A 21,652-nucleotide genomic window follows, 5' to 3' on the forward strand; every position below is an offset into this window, starting at 1 on the left:
TCATTGCATCTTGGTAGCAAAGAATGAAGAGCTGAATTACAATCATCTCTGCCAAGTGCACTGGAGGCGTAAATCATCCTGAGATACAACTTGGGGGGGGCGCGGAGAATCTAGAGGGTTGGGAGAGGAGGTCCGATTAGATCATTTTGTCCAGTCTTCAGCTAACGCATAATTGTTTCCTGCAGTGTGCTCTCCAGTGCTAACTTTGGTAATATTTTTGAATCTTTAGTTCTGCTTATAGCGGTTCACTTCGTAAGCTGGTAATTAGGATACCGTGTAATTATGACGGGATCATTCAATATGTGTTACTGGGAATCTATAATTCTTTATCTCTACGTAATTCATTAAATACTTTCTGCCTCCAAGTTGCAAGCTCAGCCTGTTGGGTTTGCTCTCCCTAACTATTCTCACTGCTCTTTTATCCTTGATCAGTCTTCATTCTCTTTACTTAAGCTTTACTCCTTTATTGATTATATTTGTGTCACTAGTTATATTATTAATATATATTATTGATAAATATTACATATTTTATAATAAATACTGAAAGTAACATCCTTAGGTAATGGATGGTTTACCATTGGAACATCCTATTAATATAACAGTACATATTAAATTGTCAAGCTCCTATTGTCCTCTGATTGATGTTATTAATTTCTACCACTCTTCCTTTGATTACAAAAGTGTAGATGTTGAGGGGTTTTTTCTATTTGAAAAGCCATATTTCTACCACATGGAGTTTAACATCTGCTAACATTTTGGCATAGTTCTTGTCATACATGAGTATGTATGAGAGCCTAACCATCATTTTAAGGCAATTACTTTGTGCCTGGCAATGTTACAAATATGAACTCATTTAACCCTCATAGCATGCTCTGAGATAGATGCTAGTATTATACCCATTCTAAAGATGGGGGAAATTGAGGCACAGTCATACAGAGATCGACTGACAGCCAGGATTCAAACCCAGGTTGGTTCCAGAGTCTGTTCTAGGCACAACACTGGACTGTCATTTAATTTATGTGTCTTTTAGACAGGAAGTAATTCTGTATGATTGCCCTTCACCCTCCTGCCACCTTCTTTTATTGTCATTTTATCATTCTTTCCTTTGTTTTCCATTTCCCATAGGTTGAGAAAGAGATCATTACTTGCTTTTTTTTTTAAAGATTTATTTATTTGAGAGAGAAAGAGCACATATGCCCAGTAGGGAGGGACTGAGGGAGAGGGAGAGAGAATCTCAAAACAGGCTCCGTGCTGAGCGTGGAGCCTGACCCGGGGCTCGATCCCATGACCCTGTGATTGTACCCTGAGCCAAAACCAAGAGTCGGATGCTACTGCACCACCAAGGTGCCCCTTTGCTCACATTTTAAAGTATTTGACTAGATACGTTCATGTATCTCCAATTGGTTCTTGTCCTTTAAAACAAAAATGCCTAGAAGGCAATAGTCCTGTCTTTTTGTTATACATAGACAGTGTATTGAGTAAGAAACTGTCTTACGTTCTTGACTGCTGACTGCGTCTAACCTTACTAACCTAACGATGGCATGCAGTCGTTATTTGGACAGTATCGCACATGCTTAGGATGGGCAGAAAGGAGGGGCAGGTGAAAGCTATGTACACAATCAAGTGGAATCACCGTTTCTAGGAGTACCTCTAGGATAATGACGAGGCCTGAGTATTTTGTCTTCTATACTTATCCAAATCTCTGGTCTGCTTAAGTCACCTTGGTGACTGCCACTCTATTGGATTTCATTGAGATTAAACGTGATAACATATTTGTAAGCGACTCAGAAGCCATAAACAAAAATATCACTCTTATGAATATTAATTACTCCTCAGATGCCAGGTGTATTCATTCATCCTTTATTCTGTCTGCCTGCCCCACCCAAATTCCCATGTCTTCCCCATTAAAACTTCTTTTCAGAAAATGATACGTTATTTAATCCAGGTGACAGGTAAAGTTTAATGTGTACTTCTCCTGTGTTATTTGCATTTTAATAGGGTGAAAAGCTGTAAGTCTGAGGAATGATTCTCTGTTGGTAGAACGTCAGCCATAATCTCTGACTTGTGAGGGAAGAACTCTGAAGGGCCAGGTGGAGCATCTTTACACCTTTTAAACAATATCACACCAGTGCCCACTTCCAGAAAGGTCAGGCTAATAGACACAGACGCTCAGAATGACACTCATATACCTGCTTAAATGGAGCCAGCCCTAGGAGTCACCAATTTCTTACTCATGTGGAATATCAATATATGCTTAGAAGCTTTGCTTGTGAATATCAAAAAATACTGGTTTGGTGTAAAGGATATTAGAAATAGGATGCAAGCCTAAAGACTGAATGAAGACTATTTCTTTATGTTGCCTTTTTAAAAAAATTACAGAGGTAATTAATATATGCCCCCCGAAGGAAATTTTAGAAAGCAGAGAGTACAGAGGGAAAAAATTACCCATAATCCCACCACTCAGAGAGAACCACCATAAAAAATGGACTTCATATACTTTCTGTCTTTCTCTCAGGGGTTGTGTGTATGCGTGTGTATTCAGATGCCCTTCTTTTAAATCAAACAGGAATAAAAACACATTACCATTTTATGGCCTTCTTTTTTCCCTTAGAACTGTAATAAAAATATTTTTGTGTGCTTAAATATTCCTCTACAGAGTAATTTCTTAAATGGCTGGGTAGTATTCCCTTCTCGGGCCGTGCTGGATTTACCGAGACACTTCTGAATTACTCAATATTAAAGTCATTTCAAATCTTTCACTATTATATCCAACTTTGTGACTAACATCCTTTGTGCACCTTCACAAACATCTCCTATTCTTTCTACAAGAGAAATGCCTAAATGCAGAACTGCTCTGTTAAGGCATGTTTACCTTTGTATGGCTTTGATATGTACTGGCCCATGGACCGTCAGAGACCTGCTCCCCAAACTGGGTGCCCCATCAAACCCACATTTGAGGCAGGGTATCTCTGATGTCACTTACCTGCTGTTAAATTGTGTTCTGTGAAAGCAAAAGACTTTCCCCCCTCAAACAAACAAAAATATGTTTGAAAAAAATACCACTAAGGCCATATTAAATGATTTTGAATTGACAGAATGTCTAGTACTTCACTTCCAGGTTACTAGGAATAATAATAGGATGATTTCTGAGGCTTAGAAATTACAAAGAGAAGTAAATGTGAGCCACTAACTGTCCCCCCAAACATGCTCACTGTCTCTCACTCCTTCGTCTCTCTCTCTCTCTCTCTCACACACAAACACACACACACACACACACACACACACACACATTCCCCTTTGAAAATTACATTACCAACTGTCTTTGTGTTTTTCTCAGTAGAGACAGGCAGGCTTTTACTAAATAAAAGTATTCACTGTTTTTTCTTGGTGGCCCAATCTCTACTTGTTAAAGAAGTTGTTCCTTTTATCTTAGATCTGAGAGAAATGAGAAGAGAAAAACATTGTAAAATATGACCCTTATCCATTGCTAGACGCTAGCTCACCTTTAATTCTAGCATTAGTTTTCTACCACTTTTTTTAAGATTTTGTTTTTAAGTAACCTCTACACCCCACTGGGTTCTCTACACCACACTTGGTTCTCAAATTCATGACCCAGAGGTCAAGAGTCACACTTGCCATAGACTGAGCCAGACAGACACCCCAATATTCTAACACTTCTTTTTAAAAGATTTTACATATTTATTTATTTGAGAGAAAGAGAGAGCATGCAGAAGGAGGAGGATAGTGGGAAGGAGAGGAAAAGGGAAAGAACCCCAAGCAGATTTGCAGCTGAACACAGAGCCCAAGACCAGGCTTGTCCCAGGGCTTGATCCCACGCCCCTGAGATAATGGCCTGAGCCAAAAATTAAAGTTAAAAAAACTAAAATTAAAGCCACCCAGGAGCCCCTCTACCACTTGTAATTGACTTCAATAACTTAAACCAAGAAAATGGAGAAATTGGTAACTGTGATTTTTTAAAATCGTATAAATTAAATATATTGTGTTTATACACAATTTTGAATCACACTGCTAGGATTAATACATGTATTTAAGTATATAGTAGGGGAGGGCGCCTGGATAGCTCAGTGGGTTAAGCGTCTGCCTTCGGCTCAGGTCATGGTCTCAGGGTCCTGGGATCGAGCCCTGCATCAGGCTCCTGGCTCAGTGGGGAATCTGCTTCTTCCTCACCCTCTGCTTCTCCCCCTCCTTGTGCTCTCTCTGTCTCAAATGAATGAGTAAAATCTTTTTTAAAAAGAATATATAGTAAAAAGGTATAGTGCCCATGTCTTCAAATGTCAATGATCAAGAAAGTACTATAGTATTTACTGGAATAGTAGTCTGAAAATTGTCCATTTAAAATTATCTTCAAGAATTTATCCTCAAGAATTTTTTTTAAAGATTTTATTTATTTATTTGACAGAGAGAGATCACAAGTAGGCAGAGAGGCAGGCAGAGAGAGAGAGAGGAGGAAGCAGGCTCCCTGCTAAGCAGAGAGCCCCATGCGGGACTCGATCCCAGGATCCTGAGATCATGACCTGAGCCGAAGGCAGCGGCTTAACCCACTGAGCCACCCAGGCGCCCCTATCCTCAAGAATTTAAAAGCTTTCTATTTTTAAAGGAGACTGAGATCTTTTTGTGTCAATTTTCTTGGTTCTCTGAGCTTCTAGTTTAAGTTTTACTTCACCAAGGAAAACTATATATTTGAATAAAGGTAGAAACCCTTCTGTAAGAGTGAGAAGAACTTAGAGTTGCCTTAATGTTTTACCAGTTCTACAAAATCTTACATTTTGCAGCCACATGGATGGAGCTAGAGAGTATTATGCTAAGTGAAATAAGTCAGTCAGAGAAAGTCAAATACCGTACCTCCTGGGTGGCTCAGTGGGTTAAAGCCTCTGCTTTCGGCTCAGGTCATGATCAGGGTCCTGGGATTGAGTCCCGCATCGGGCTCTCTGCTCAGCAGGGAGCCTGCTTCCCCCACTCTTTCTCTGCCTGCCTCTCTGCCTACTTGTGATCTGTCAAAGAAATAAATAAAATCTTTAAAAGAAAAAAAAAGAAAACAGAAGAGCAAAAGGGAGAAAAAAGAGAGAGAAAAGTGAACCAAGAAACAGACTATTAACTCTAGGGATTAAGGAGGGCACTTGTGGTGAGCATGGGCTGATGTATGGAGGTGCTAAATCACTATATTGTACACCTGAAACTACTTTAACACTGTGTATTAACTAACTGGAATTTAAATAACAAGTGTAAAATAATTTACCAGTTCTAGAATACCCCAAAGTAGCATTTTCCAACCATATTCCTCAGAACATTAATGTTCTATATGATGTTAATAACTCTTCCATGAAAAAAATCACTTTGGGGTCAATAAGATTGGAAAAACAGTAGCTTATAAAGTTAAGAAAGTTTCTTTTTTGTTGTTGAAATTGTTGCAGCTTTTACTCTACATGGAAACACTAAGAAGAGGATAAAGTCAGTAGCTCTTCTACGTACTTACGTGACTAGAGAAGTCTTTTTCAGGCATACCAATTAACTTCTCACTGAACGTGCCATGAAACAAAGTATAGGAATCTTTGCCCTAAAGTGGTATTTGCCAAATGGTTTAATGATGAGAACTTTCTGCTGAAGGTAGTAAGAACACGATCCAATTAAAAAGAAAATGAGTTATTTAAAAGGCAGAAGGGTCAACTTTCTCTTTGCTGAGGTTTCTGGCTCCCACCTCCACCCCTGTAGAATTTCCTAACTGGAGAGAGGTTTAAGGGAGCATCTATATGAGTTGTTTTCAAAGTACTCATTAGTGAATATGAAATCAATTTAATGACTTGCAACCAACAATTTTTAAATGGGATGGAAGGGATGAGAAAACATCAGAGTACATTTCACAAGCAACATTACGTATTGTTTCGACACTTTGGTTTCAGTTAGGTGTGTGTGTGTGCACGTGCACATATGCATATATGTGTGCTACAACAGAAAGTGAAATGCTTTCCTTTTGTGGGTTGCAGTCCAAAAATTTTGAAAGGCACTGAATTATACCACCCCTACCTTTATTTTTACAGAAGACAGAATATGTGCAGAAAGATAAAATGACATCACCAAGGTCACATATGTGGTTGTGATAGATGTGGGACTGGAACCCAGTTTCTGAACTCGTAAGCCAGGTATCACACGGCCTTACCCATTGATAACAACACTGAAGCCCACAATCATCTAGTTCATCTGCAGATTTCTCTCTTCCATTTCTCTTGGCCTGGGCCATACCAAGTTGATTTACAGAGCCTGTATTTTCTCTGAATGCCTCTGGGTTCAAGTGTTATCTCAGTTGGGATATTGGTTAAGATTATAGCCTTTGGAACTAAGCTGACAGGGTTCAAGTACTGGTCAGATACTCCATCTCCTTATCTTCATCTGTAAAATGGGGATAATAGTAACATTTTATCAAATGTGAGACATAGTCCCTTGCCACAATTATAAAAGTCCTGAAATCAGAATGTATCTAATGTCCAATGAAGTTTTGAATTCAATAAAATATGGTAACATTGCCTCATAGGGTTATACTGAAGATCCAATAGTTACTATATGTATGTATATATATATACACACACACACATACACTGTGTGTATATTTTATGTAAAATATATAGAACAGGGTCACCTAGGTTGCTCAGTCCGATGAGCAACCGATGCTTATCTCAGCTCAGGCTTTGATCTGAGGGTCATGAGTTCAAGCCCAGCACTGGGCTCCATGCTGAGTATTGGAGCCTACATAAAATATATGGAACAGTACCTGGCACATGGTGATATATAAGTGATTGCTACTATCATTGGTGTCGTTATCATTATCAACTTGACAGTATAACTTTATATCTGCCTATTAAAGTCAAACTAGATGTGAAAGTATCATTCATTTTTTTTTGTCTTTAATTATGTGTAACTAGTTCCTCTCCTTCCCAAAGATGTTTTTCATGAATCTAATCTGAAAGGGCAGAGTTTTTCACAGTATACAAACTCGATTGTTATTTGTACAACTAATAAATGGTTGAGGAATTGATGAGCAGCCCCTAATCTCTGCTAAGACAGGATGGGTTTATATTCTCCAGCATCTAACATGGTAACTGTACTTGGTAGATGTTCAGTGAAATCATTTACAGAGTGAATTATGTTTTATATCCAAAAGAAGAAGTAAATTTCCTCCTGACATCACTAATACACAGTGGCATGAGATTTAGCATAGTGACTATCACATAGTAGACACTCAATAAATAATGTGACCTTTCGTGTTGCCTCTGAGCAAGGACTAATAACATTCAGAACTTGACATGGTTCTTTTCATAAAACTCTCCTGTGCTGTACATTAAGGAAAAAAATCAGACTTCACAATTACAGTATGATCGCAACTCTATTAGAAAATAAAAACAACATAAGGGGACACCTGACAACAAGACTGAAAACCATCAGAATGCAAAGAGCTATTGCATTTTTTTTAACTTTTTCAGTTTTTTAATAATAAATGTATATTAATTTGATAAAGGAAAAGAACAATAATAGTAAGGATTTTTATTCTCTAGCTTTTGACCCACTGACCTCTTATAATCTTACTCTCTGTTGATGGCTATGGAACGCTAGGACAAATTTTCTTTTTACTGTTTGTTCTGAATTTAAAAGCTATGAGTTTCATTGAGTGATCTTCTTGTTCTCAGACTGTGAGGCACTGTAAAAAGAAAGAATTGATCAGTTGTTTCCCGCAGGCTTTATCCTCTTAAGTGCCTTAATCAAATCCCTGGCTAACTCTTTGTCTCCTGAAAACAATCCAAGCCTTCACAGTTTCCCCTTGCTACATCGGACTAAAAATTTGTTTCCATTTTGAGAATTACCAAATCTTCATCCCTGTATCCCCACACCCCACAGCCTCCTCCCACTCACACACTTAATAAAGAAGATGGGGGGAAAAACTTTAACCACGTCTAATAATTGCTGACATTTCACTTAACAGTGCTCCAATCTATTCTGCCATTGTCCTCAGGGGATGGATGAATTTGAAATACATGTAGGCCAGTAATTTAAAGCTTCAAAGAGTCTTAAGGAAGCCATTGTGATATGTCAGGGAGAAGCTTGCAGCTACATTGTGAGATGATTTTCAACCTAAAGCTTCCTTATCAGGGAAAAATCTCAGGGCAAAATAATTTGGGCCAATTTCTTCAGCAGTCACATGCTGTCGCAAGTGTTGGGAATTTGAGACAAATGCCTTGTAACTTATCAGGGATGCTGGTAACAGCTCCATAAGTTCAAAGGTAGCCTTCCAGAGGCCCACAAGAAGCAGTCACAGTGATAATAATTAAACTCTTTTCTCAAAGCCCACTTCTGTGGCCGTTTCTCCTTGAGCTCAAATTTATATTCTTTACAAAGACCTAAATTCATTTGCTTCAGAGTAAGCTCAGTAACAAAGTTTTGCATCTTCTTCCCTCTGTATCCATTGATTTGGACATATGAGAAAGCTTTGGAAAGTTCTCTGTTTCTTCTATGGGAATTTGTATACTGGAGCTGGCTTGACTGGCCTGGAAGAGCCAGTTGTTAAATACATAGCAATTGTGAGCTGGTTGTTAAAGTGACCTTTGGTAGCTTGAAATCAGCCATAGTGTGACTACAGACCCCAACAAAATTGGCAAATATAGCAAATCAAGACTTGTTTTTCTTTGTGTGTGTGTGTGTGTGTGTGTGTGTGTGTGTAGCTGGTTTACCAGCACACCACCAAATCACTGTTATTCTGATTACCCAAAGTCATGGAGACAAAGCTCAAGATCCAAATATATATCCGCCTTGCGTTAGGATGACCACTGGTCCTGGTGTGTCTGTCTGGAATGTTCTTGGTTCGAACGGTGAGATTCCTGCACCTCGGGAAATCTCAGTGCTGAATGTATGGGGATGGTCGGTCACCACAGCCTTAAGTCATGTTTCATAGAAATAGATTCCTGTACAAGTAATTTCCCTCAACAGCAGCTCATGGGTAAAGTGGGCTGAGAGAGGGAGGATGTGGTGGGGATTATGCTGGTGATGGAGTCAAGCTAAGCAAGGCAGTGGAGACGAACGTTGGCCTGACCCCTCTAGGGCACTCTGGAACACACAGCGTGCCACAGAGTTGGCCTCATTTTGAAGGAAGGGAGCTGAGTCTTTGTTTCCCCCTGTCAGTCAGGCATTGGCTGTGGATTTCTGGGGAGCGGGGGACAACAGTTCCCATTCCACTGAGGAAGGTTCTCTGAAGCTGAGGCCAGTGGACGCGTAGCAATCAACACTCATGGCAGCTGGGTATGGGTGCCTCAGCAGGGAAAGAGTTCTAAGGGGAACACCAACAGCATTAACATCTCCCAGACTGGATGAAACTACTGTGCTACCCCATGCATAATCTGATGGTAGAGGCCAATAGTGACATTCAGCTTGATCACAACCACTGTTCCGCCACATACCTTCCTGGAGATTAGTCTGGTGATATGGCAGAAACTAAGCAAATGGTTGTTTCTTTCTTGTTTTCCTCATCGTGATGGATTTCTCTGGGCCTCAAGGGGACCTAGGACACTGAGCAGCACCACAGCGCTGAGCCAGTGTCATGATACATGGGCACTATTTTAGCGGAATGCTGGCTCTGAAAGGTATATTTTTACACTCTCCAGAAAATGAAGGCATTTGTGAGTTTGGCCTAAGGTAACATTTTGTCATCTGTCCCAAAATACAAAGCTTTGCACAACAGAAATGGTGGAATCACATCCCTGTGGGCAAAAATCATTACTTTAGTTTTTCCATTTGGATGTTTTCCATTTTCAGAACACAACCAGCTTGGGATTACAAAATACTTTTTGGTGAGAACTTTGAGGTGAGAATAAAGGCATTTTGTTCTTTTGTAGACTTACATAAACTGTTGCTAATTTAAAAACCATTCTCTTGGGGAGCCTGGGTGGCTCGGTCGGTTGAGCATTTACCTTCAACTCAGGTCATGATCCTGGAGTCCTGGGATCAAACCCTGCATCGGGCTCCCTGCTCAGTGGGAAGCCTGCTTCTCCCTCCCCCTATCCCTCACCCAGCCCAGCACATGCTTGCTCACTCACTCTCTCTGTCTCAAATAAATGAATGGAATCTTTAAAAAATAAAATAAAATAAAATAAAAACCATTTTCTTGAGGGGTGCCTGGGTGGCTCAGTCAGTTAAGCTTCTGATCTTGGCTCAGGTCATGATCTCAGATCCTGAGATCAAGCCCTGGGTCGGGTTCCATGCTGAGCATGGAGCCTACTTAAGATTCTCTCCCTCTCCCTCTATCTCTCCCTTGTCCCTCTCTAGAAAAATAATTCTCTTGAATTTTTAAATATACTTTTTTAATATATTTTCTTTATTTATTTGACAGAGAGAGAAAGAGAGAGATCACAAGCAGGTAGAGAGACAGAGAGAGGGGGAAGCAGGCTCCCTGCTGAGCAGAGAGCCCAATGTGGGGCTCGATCCCAGGACCCTGGGATCATGACCCAAGCTGAAGGAAGAGGCTTTAAGCCACTGGGCCACCCAGGCGCCCCTAAATATACTTTTAGATATCAGCAGTAATAGTCTTCTTGATTTCATTCTACTGCAGATGAGCTTTGTGTCCTTTGAACTGTAAGGAATGGGGATAGACTTAGGTGATGAGGGGGACCCCTGGAAACATAAGGGAGGATGGGGAATGGCAATCTCTATGAAGCGTGTTTGCTTCTCTCCTGATGTGCTTTACTGCTGTAGACTCAAACTACCAGAGTATCATAGTTTCCCTCTCCTATAACCTCTCCACCTTGTCCTTATAGTTTCGACTGCCTTGTGACTTCTGTTTTCTTCTTTAGCCCTCTAACTTTTTTTTAACTTTCCTACTTTCGACCATCTAAATTTCTCTATATTTTGCAATCAAACTCTCCAAGAAAGAGCATCTGATTGGGTCACGTATATACAATCTGTTTATATTGAAACCAGGCTTTCTTGACTGAGTGACTAGACAATTCTTTTTTGAGAAGACTGTGCTGTGTGCTATAGGATATTTAACAACATCCCTGGCCTTCCCCAACTCCCTGCCAGTAGTACCCTCCCTCCCAGTTGTGACTACCAGAAATGTCTCTGGATGCCTTCTTTTAGAAGTCAAAATTGTCCCTGGCTGAGAACCACTTCTGTATACCTGACTCCTGGACGATGTGTAGCCATGGTAGTTGGGTCACATCGAACACTTAAGTAGAATGGCCTGTGCGTGAGGAGTCATTTGAGCCTACTTTTTTTACAACTCCCCGGCCCCATGCAGTGAAGAGGAGTATCCTCAACAGACAACCTTCAGCTATCTGTCCTTTGGGGACTTGCTTCATCTGACTCTGCCAAGCTCACACCCCTTCGAAGGGTAGCTCCCAATGGTTGCAGGAGGATAAAGACCTGGCCATTTTGGCCTAATGCAGGAGAATTCTAACATCCTACTTCAGGATCTGCAGTGGGATTCACTGAGACTGTCACTGGGCCTGCATCCTAGCTTGACTTCTCTTGGTCACCATTCCTGCTTCCTTCTTCTTTCCTCCATAGGTGTTGATCACAAGGGCATACCTTCCTAAATACCCTGCTCTTTAAACATTGTCTCAGAGTCTGTTACCTGGGGAACCCCATCTGTGAGAAGACAATGTAACTGACAGGCATTTCAAAGCATCTGAGGAAAAGGCATTGTAATGGGCTCATTCTTATCACTGGGTGATTAGATTTACTCTTGCTTTTATTATGAGGCTGATGATTTTGTCCAATGTATGTAGTGATGATCATTATTTAAGACATCTGACCCTGTGACCTCCATTAATGAGTAAGGACTTTGAGGACAGCATGAGATTACGTCAGCCTCTCGCCTTATACCTTATGTCCAGCAGCACACATACCAATGACAGACAAGAGTTAGAATGAAGGACAGTCGATAAAATAGATCATAAAAGGAAATGGGTTGGAGTGTGAGCACCAAAAGGGTAAAGGGCATGCATTCCTTTTTTTTTTTTTAATGTCACTCATCCAACATCTTGGAGATAAGTACAGGATATGCCTTGATTGAATGACTAACTGGGCATGCTGAAGATTATTCCCTCTCTAATACAATAGGAAAGAACGGAGTCTAGTGCCTAGTCTAATGTCTTGGAAAAATTATGACCATCACTTTATTTTCAGCCAGCTAAGACTTGATTCATTCTGTCATTCAACTAGTCCATTCATTGACCAGTATAGGTCAGACTCTGTTCTAAGTACTGGGGAAACTGCAGTCAATGAAAGAAAAGTCCTCTCTCATAGAGCTTCAGTTGTAATAGGAGAAGGCAGTCAGGTCATAATAAGTTTGACAGAGAAGAATAAAGCAGGCTAGACGTGATAGGGGAAGGGAACTTTTCTAAATGGGGTGGTCATGTGGGTCATGTGGGTCATGTGGGTGGCATCTGAGTAGAGAAGTGAGAGAACAAGCCAGGCAGATACAGAGGGTTCCAGGTAGAGGAAACAGTAAATGTCAAAGACCCTGAGATACAGAGTAAGCTTAGTGGGGTTTGGGAAACAACAAGGAGTTCAGTAGGACTGAATCTGAGGAAGCAAGATGGTGAAGGGTAAGGAGGTCAGTGAACAACCAAGAGCCAGGCCAAGACAGGTCTTGTCAACTGTTGTTCAAAACCTTTGAAATTTCTTCCTAAGAAGGGAAGACATAGGAGGGTTCTGAGCTAAGAAGTGACCCAATCCAATTTACTATGGCTGTAGCCTTCCTTCCTATATTTATTAACAAACACTAGGCATTTGGAATAGGAAGATGAGAAAGACCGAATCCTGGCTTGGGGATGCTCAAATTCTAAACAGAAGAGAAAGACTTATTTAAATAACAAAAAAAAACGTGACCTATGGTTGTGATAAATAGGAATGGTAAGAGTAGAGTGGAAGGAGGGAATTAATTCCATGGGAAGAGAAATGAGATATTCTTTATAGTAAATGAGGTTCCCGAGTCCGATTTCCATGGAGGGGAGTGCTTCCCACACAGTACCAAGGAATTCTCACATACCAGCAGGTTCAACTCAGTTCTGACCCCACTGACCCATAGATGGCATCAGATCCCACAGGTTAAGGGTAAAGGCCTATAAGACTGCTCCCCCCACCCACCCTACACACTTCAGATGCCAGTCCTAAGCCTGGCTTCTCACCAGCCAACTATAGATGGGAGGTTTCCACAACGTCCTCCTTGGACTTCACACACAGTCACAAATCCAGATTGTTTCCTGTACTTCTTCTGACCCACTGGCTATAAACCAGAAGTTCCTCCTCGGGTTTGATTAATTGGCTAGAGCTGTTCCCAGAATTCAGAGAAACATTATACGTCCAAGATCACAGGTTTATGATAAAGGGATAGAACTCAGGAATATCCAAATGAAAGAGATTCATGGGGCGAGGTATGTGAGAAGGGTGTGCAGCTGCCATGACCTCTCTAGGAACACCGCCCCCCCCACTTCCATGTGTTCACCAACACAAAAGCTCTCCAGACCCTGGCCTTTTGAATTTTTATGGAGGCTTCATTGCATACTAATTATGGACTGAATCTTTGGCTATTGGATTCAACCCCAGCTTCTCTCCTCTCCAGCCTCCCCAGGTCTGGGGGAGAGATGGAGACTGAAAGTTCTAACCCTCTAAAGACAGGTTATATCTCTGGTGACAAAGTTCCGTCTTGCCCTTCCAAAAGTCACTTCATTAACATAATAAAACTCACCTTTATCACTCTTCACCCAGAAAATTCCAAGAGTCTTGGGAACTGTGAGTCAGCAACTGCAGACAAAGACCAAGTATATATCTCTTACAAAATATATCACAACTAGTGTGAATGCACATTGTCTCTGAGGCTATGTACAAATCCAAGGTAGAGAGTGATTTCATTTGAGAAGAATTGAGCAAAGAAGGCTTCTCATAGTTTGGCCCTTGATTTCTTTCACTTAGCAAGGTTCACAGGATATATTCTGATTTGATGAATATCCCCCTTTCCAATTTTACATGTAGCCTCCTTATAGCCCTTTTGTCCAGAAAAGGGATTTCTTATGTATGTATAATGAATATAAATATAGGTTTTAGAGAGTGCTAATGTTTTAATGAGCTAGAAATAGGCAGACGAGAGAGAATAATTGAAGGATTAGTCAACATGGGGACAATTTGACTTGGAAAGAGAAAATCTGAGCACGAAATGTCTAGGAAAAAAATTAGAAAAGGAATGGAATGAGCTCATTTGCAATGTGAGTTAAGGACAAAGGGATTTATTCTCAAAAGGTAAAAAGTGAGAGTTTGTATTGTAGAACTTAATCTAGGCCAGCTATCAAGGGAAAGAGACTGATACAAAAGCCTTGGTCCAGGAGGTCTGGAGCAGATAGATCTATTAAAGGTTGCAAGTGAAGAGGAAAAGTTTTGAACCAAATCTTCTGGTATTTCTGGAGCCCAACACAAAAACTCACCAGAACCCTTGCTATCTTAGGGAAAAATAAAGGACAACAAGGCTTCGGTCTTAAAGAGGTCAAATCATTCCTCTACTGTGAAAAAGCCACACTAATTTAAATAGAAAAAAAAGATAGTAACTTTGGTCATGTGAAATTTAATTTAAAAATCAGAACCAAAAATAGACATTGAAATGAAAATGTCTTGTTCTAAGTCTTTCTGAAAATACTTAGCTGTTTGTTTTGAATTCCTAAGCAATATTCATATAAAATGGTCAAACACCATTGACTCTCATAGTTGCCACCAGCATCAGAACGCCAAAAGAAAGATATGTCTCCTCTCATATTTAACTACTCTGAGAACTGCATAAAATTTTTTGAAGAGACAGGAAATGGTGGCAGAAGGAGAAAGAGGAATTGTTTACTGGAGTCTTTGCCTATGCCTGTGCTCATTGTGTACCAGTCACTTTAACTCTAGAATCATAGAGTGTCATTTGGCTGGTTTCCCTAGGATTCTTCACACTGGCAGTAAGTTAGTTAATGAAATATCCCGATGACTCACCACATGAATGATGATGATGATGATAGTGGGGGTAGGAATAGGAATACAAAAAATATGGCGCACTTTGTACTCTTAACACTGAGGAAGCATTTTCCATGCTTTAGCCTATGTCTTCATAGCAGCCCTGTAAAATAAGGAGTAAGACCATCTCCCAGAACAGAAAACAGACTGGGGAAGTTTAATGACACATTCAAGTTTACATTTGTAATCATTACAGATGATCAGGTTTAGAGAAAGGGTTCTAGGAACTAGAAAGTGGCAACCCACAAGTCTCAACTACAAAGATGAAAGTGGGTAATCCCCATTGATCCTTGGATGACAGCAGAGAATGTGGCAAGTAACAAATTGGGTAGACTGCTGCTTGGGAGTATTTTTCTTTTCTTTCACCCCTTTCATGTCTTTTGACCCCTCTCTCTCTCTCTGCCTACCCTCCTCTTTCTCACTCTCACTCTCTTCCTCCCTTCCTCCTATATGAGAATAGAAAGTTTCTGTTCTCACGTGTTTAGGTCTACAAGCCAACTGTAGTTCAGATGATCTAGATAAAGTTTGGGAAGCTCTGTTTGCAGGTTATAGGTTGGAGGTTGGCTGGGTTTGGCTCTAGGCTGCTAGTTTCATTCAGGTTGTTTCTAAATATGTTAGCCTTCAAGGCCCACGCTGAAGAATCAGAGGCCACCTGGGGCATGTGTTCCTGGCAGATTACCAGGGCACTAGAGTACAGGCCTCTGTTCCTATCATGTCTGCTAAAGGCCCATTGGCCAAAGCAAGTCACATGGCCAACCCCAAGGTCATGGGGCTGGGAATGGTACTATTTGCCAGGAAGCTATGGCTCAGTTATAGATGTTTTGTTGTTTCACAGTGAAGGAAGGTATTGGGATCAAAATGTAATCTCCCCCACCTTCTTTTTGCTTTAATTTTTGTCCTACCCTTAGCTCTTTCTCACTCTCTTTCTAAATGGGTGTGCATCCCATCTATAGTCATTTGGTTTTTAATATTGGAGTTGCTCCCTACTGGCTTAGGTTTCAAATTTTACATTCCTTGAAATTTCCCTGGTGCCTAATACAATACCGTTCACACAGAGAGCATTCAGCAAATGCTGTTGACTGCCTGCCGTCTATTAAAAGCACATCTGGAGAGACACTAAAGGCACCTGGCAATATTGCACTGACTTGTTAGTAACTGGCTAAACCCAGATGGCCTAAAGACTATAGCCACCTTTACCTGGAGGAAAGTGCTATGGTAATACTGTCAGCCAGTTCCGTTCAGAATTAGTCAGGCATTCCATGAGCATAAGTCAGTCACGGCTTTATTTATACAGACACCTCTCCTCCGATAGCTGGCCTTAGGAGGTGTATTTCTTTCTAACTGTCCCAATAATGACAATGACGTTCTTGGGGTTTTGTGTAAGTCAGTTTGAAGGAGATTTTATTTCATGAGCAATGCTTCCAAATATTGGTAAAGAGATTTTGCAGGACTATGCACCCAGCAGCACTTGGAAATGTTTATATCTCTGTAGCTCAGTCACATTGGTGAGTAGTTTAGTATGAACTCTTGACTTCCCAGATTAAATGGAAGCCTGATATGCTAAATGCCTTGGCAGTCTACTGACAAATCCCATGGGGTGGTATTCTGTTCACCATGTGCGATGGTCCCAGAGCTCGGTGCTCTTCGCCTGACAGCTCATATAATATTTACAGGTTGTTATTCGTGAGGAATTTTAGTTAGCCATAAAGATTTTCACAGCTAGGGCAGACATTAGAGGTCTCATTCATCACTCTTGTGACCTTCCCCTCTGGAATGTAGCCCATCTGTCTCTGCTGGTGAAATCTTTATGGAAAACCTGCCCATCTTTGAAAGTTTAGTAAGTGATCTTAAAGTTTTCATTGAATCTTTACTTTTGATATATGATACAGACATATAAAGCACTATTCTTATTTTAATTTAATGTTTTTGAAAAGTGTTCAATTTAACTCGGCCGTTCAGGCAATCGACGGAAAACCTACTCTTGCTACCGGAACTAGACGCATCCCCTCACAAGAAAATACAAATCATACAGAAAGCCATCACAATAGGGAAAAATGAGAGATACATACACATATATTCAGCATTGATAACTACTTGAAAACTTCAGCACTGTGCTATAATCTTGAGTATGACCACAGGAACTAAAAAAAAGAAAAAGGTGGAAATAAGTTTTTTTGTGTGTAATGGAATATTTTAGAGAAGACACTAAGCAAATTCCATAAATACATGAATTGAGTGGGCTGGTTTACAGAATGAGAGAGAGGGATGACCAGCCATCACATGTTCCCCCGTCCCTGTATGTTCTTCTTTCACACACAACTTCTCATCTGCTTGGTTAGGACCTAATCCTGCTACTTCCTTCTATCTACCAGCTGTTTCAACTTCTGTATCTGGTTCGGCCTTCACTGCTCTTGCGAAATTGCCCCTTTGAGATCACCAGTGGTCTTGTGACCAAATAGATCTTCCTCTTCTATACCTTAGTCCACTGGAACCCATTGGTACTCATAATGGCTCACCATCTGGCTCTGTTTCTCATGTTTCACCCTACTTTATTCTAGTTTCCGTACTGTTTTTCTTTGGAGGGTTTTTTTTTGTTTACTGGCATCCCGATTACAGACCACTTCCCAGGGTACACTTTTCTTTTAACAGCCTCCTTTCCTGCAGGAGTCCAGCTAGGTTTATAGCTTCAGCTGCCACCTAGTACTTATGGTCTAGTCCTTTCACCTGAGTCTCAGTGAAAAGACCCGCCTTCCAAATATTTTAACCTAAGTATGAAATTTATCTGAAATTTACCTTCCAGATTATTTCTTTCTGCCAAATTCCCAGCTGCTTAGTAACTGAATCATGGAAGTACAGAGTCATGTGTGACTTCTCACTCTAAGTGGATACCAAATTCACTTGGGAACTACCTGCTAAACTCCACCCTCCTACCTCCAATCCATTATACATAGTAGCGCAAGAACAGTATTCTTATCTTTACATCATCACAGTCCTCTGATTGTAAAACAGTCTCTGGCCCTCTCTTTCCCATTGTATCAAATATGGACTCATCCATTCATCATTCCTGTTGATGAATATTGGACAACTGGTCTACCTGAGAATGAAGGACCTGTTGAGCAGAAGCCATTGGTCTAGGCAAAGATAGAGTACAATATACTGTAAGCCCAAGCAGTTCGGGTTCAAAGACATTTCTCTGTACTACACTTTATCTTGAATATGGCACATTATCAGTAGTTAGGAATGGATGCAAGAGCTGAAGACAACTGCTGCTTAGTTGAGGCAGAGAGATTGATTCTAGAATTACCAACATTCAGACAACATCCCATAGGTATGTGATTACAAACATTATTTGTATGGTGATTAACATTTTGCAAAGCAATTTCATATCCATTTTCTCATTTTATCCTGAAAGCCTTTCAGCAAGGGAGCTATCATTATTCCTATTTTTCATATAAAATAAATAAGGCTCAAGGATAAAACAAGACTTGCTTAAGATCAGGGAGTAATGGTGGAGTTGGAACTCAAATCGATTTCTTCTGAATCTATGTTCTAGACACTTTCGACTTGATCCGCACACCTCTCAAGATGCTGGGTTGGGCTTTGAGACAGAAAGCCGATGTGCTGAGTGCCTCTCTGAACTCAGAAAGTTTACAATCTGTCATGGAAAGAAGGAGTATGAGAAGCATGTTCTCAAATAATCTGTATCAGGCAGTATATCTAATGTGCCTTAAGAATTATACCAACTAAATACCATTGACCAGCAGAAAATGGATTTTTTCCTTTCTTCCTGGATCAATAAAGAAAGACTCCTGCTGGCAGGAATGTAATTTGTATAAAATGCCTTTAAAGTGTTCATAGCCTTCAATGAAATAAATATATTTCTAGGAATTTTGCTTAAGAAAATTGGCAAAACTGTGTGCAGAGATTTATCTACAGAGAGGTTCATTGCAGCCTGACTTACAACAGTGAAAAACTGAAAACAATCTAAATTTTCCCAAAGAGGGTGTTTCTTCAATAAATCATGGTACAGCCATTAATGGAATGCTCTTCAGTCATTGACAATGTGAACCAAGAATGATGTGAGCAGCTGTAGATGGTCTGGATGGGTGAGAGTAATTTAGTCAGAAGCAAGGTTGACTTCAGGTAACAGAAAACACGAATTAACAGTGGCTTACACAAAGTAGAGGTGTATAAGGTTCTCACAAAGCAATCCAGAGATACACAGGAATGGTGACTACACATCCTTCAGTAACTCAGATTTCTTACATCTTTCTTTTCCGTCATTCTTAGCGCATATCTTCTGTAGCCTAAGTTGTCAAGGCCTTTCCCGTATACCTTCTGGAATTCACTGTGCCCAAGCACACCAAACCTCAGCTTTCAACTACACACACCTGTGACTAGGCCTTCAAGGCTTTCTCTGGCCAGAGGCCTTGCTCACCAGCTCACAAGGGGCAGGCCAGAGAGTTAATGACCCAACCCAACCACCCTCCATACTCCAGGAGTAGCCCTCAAGCAATAGTAAATAAATATGCCGGTTCCTCCACCCTCCCAGAGGTGAGTAGAGGGGGAATCACTCTGAAGTGACTTCTATCCTGAAATCCCCACCTGTGGTGGGCCCCAGGTACCTAAAGCTGCGCTGCATCCCTTATCAAGTTGGCTCCTTGCCTTGCCTTACTTCTAGCTCCTGTACCAGTGCTTACTTGAATTACAACTCAAACTACTTCATGTTTACCTCTGGGGCACTGTGGCCAAGATGGCTTCCGTTCTCCTGGTTACTACAACTCTGGCCATTATCCTCGCTTTTTTTTCTCTTTCTCTTTTCTCTCTCCCTCTTAACCCCTCTCTTCTCCCTTTATTTCTCCTGCTTTCTCCTTCACCTCCCCCACTCTATTCCAATAAAGGCTCTCTGTCCTTGTCCTTCAAATCTAGGTATGCTAATAGTTCCCTGTTTTTACTGTTACCCCTTGTGATTTCCCTACACCTTGCACAAACCTCTTTGTTTATTTGCACAAACCAGCCCTTTTACTAAATTCTCCTCAACTTAGCTGATAAGAATGTGCCATCTGTTTCTCGCTGGGACTCTAACTGCTTCACTTCCATTAGAATATATGTTCTTCTAAAACCTGATCTTATATAAATAATAATGTCCTGAGGGCATGGGGCATGTCAGGAGCTCTTGCCCTACCATAAGCCACCCTACTCCACCCCTGCCTGCAAATATAAAATAAATAAATTTTTTTTAAAATGCAGAGCTGAGCACATAATGTATGTTCAGTAGATAGCAGTTGGTTGATTTTAATGCTAGAATATTAGATGTGTTCATTGAAGAATATCCTCAGAAACTAAAATGCAAAGTAGTAGGAACTGGGTTTTAATGGGTGCACTAGGGCCAGCACTTTGCCAAGTGCCTAGTGCATAGTAGGTGCCCTGTAAAAATGTATTCAATACTGAGTGAGGTGGTGGTAGGTATTGCTTTGTTTGTTTAAGAACCAGGGTCTGTTTTCATCTTTCAGATGAAAATAGGTCTCAGGTCTATTGAAATTAGTTTCTCTCAACTGATCAGATTATTTAATTTATCTAGATATCTAGAATAGGACCAATCTTGGAGATGACAGATTACAGGGAGGCAGATTTTGACCAGAATAAAAGCAATCTTGCTCTTTCTCTTCCTTCCTTCCTTCCTTCCTTCCTTCCTTTCTTTCTTTCTTTCTTTTCTTTCTCTCAGGCTTTTATTTGCACATCCCTTGAAAAAGAATCCCAGGAGTTTCCGTCCTGTGTGTTTTCATCTTGTTTCTCCATGGTCCATGATGGCAGCTAAGGTTTTCAGGACAATAAAACCAAACTGGTGGGGCAGGAGCAGATAATTCCAGCATTTTTCTACATTTTTGAATAGTACATCAGATCTAGGGCTGATCACTCTACACTTGTCACCTGCCCCTGAGGTTCATAGCCATTTTCTCAGCTCTGTGATTATCAGAGATTTCAGATCCACCAATGCAACCATACTTCATCATCACAGTGAGAAACTAGGTGATGACTTTGGAACACGGCCTAATAAGAGCCTGGCATTTGCTTCTCTCTTCAGCATGGTTAATGTTCTTGAGAGCATCTGCCGGGACATTCATGTGAACCATTATGGCGGCATGGAAAGATGGCAGAAAGAGGACAGGAGGGCAAAAGGAAGCTCTTTCTAATCATCACTAGGGCCATGGGGAATACCAAAGAGGACTTCCAGGATCAGCGCAGTTGTTCCAGTAACCCCTGGGAAATCATTTGGTGGAAATCACGTAGAGGGTAAATTTAGCTATGAGAGGGTAAAGAACTTGAAGACATCATATTCTTTTTAAGATGAATTTGTTCACTCAGTTGTTTAGCAAATACTTGGAGATGCCTGCTACATACCATGCAGGATGAAATAAAGCACAGAGACGAGACTTGACTTGGTTATAATCCTGGATGTGCCCTTTACTAGCTGCCATGACCTGAGTTGGTTGCCTGACCTGTTCTTAGCCTCACTTTCTGCATGTATAATAATGGAATTGCGGAACCACATTGGGTGTTTGGAAGGATTACACTAAGGAACATCCAGTAGTCACAGCATGTTTGTTTTATC

The 21,652-nt window shown here is 40.7% G+C and overlaps 1 protein-coding gene and 1 pseudogene across 7 annotated transcripts in view; one reads left to right on the forward strand and one right to left on the reverse strand.

Annotated features, from left to right (window-relative positions):
• The window catches only part of DMD (dystrophin), a 1,990,807-nt gene that overhangs the window by 1,759,085 nt on the left and 210,070 nt on the right, over positions 1 to 21,652 (forward strand). The window lies entirely within an intron of this gene.
• LOC122897498 lies at positions 226 to 21,176 on the reverse strand (annotated as a pseudogene).

The sequence above is a fragment of the Neovison vison genome, chromosome X (assembly GCF_020171115.1).
Source record: "Neovison vison isolate M4711 chromosome X, ASM_NN_V1, whole genome shotgun sequence".
Lineage (NCBI taxonomy): Eukaryota > Metazoa > Chordata > Mammalia > Carnivora > Mustelidae > Neogale > Neogale vison.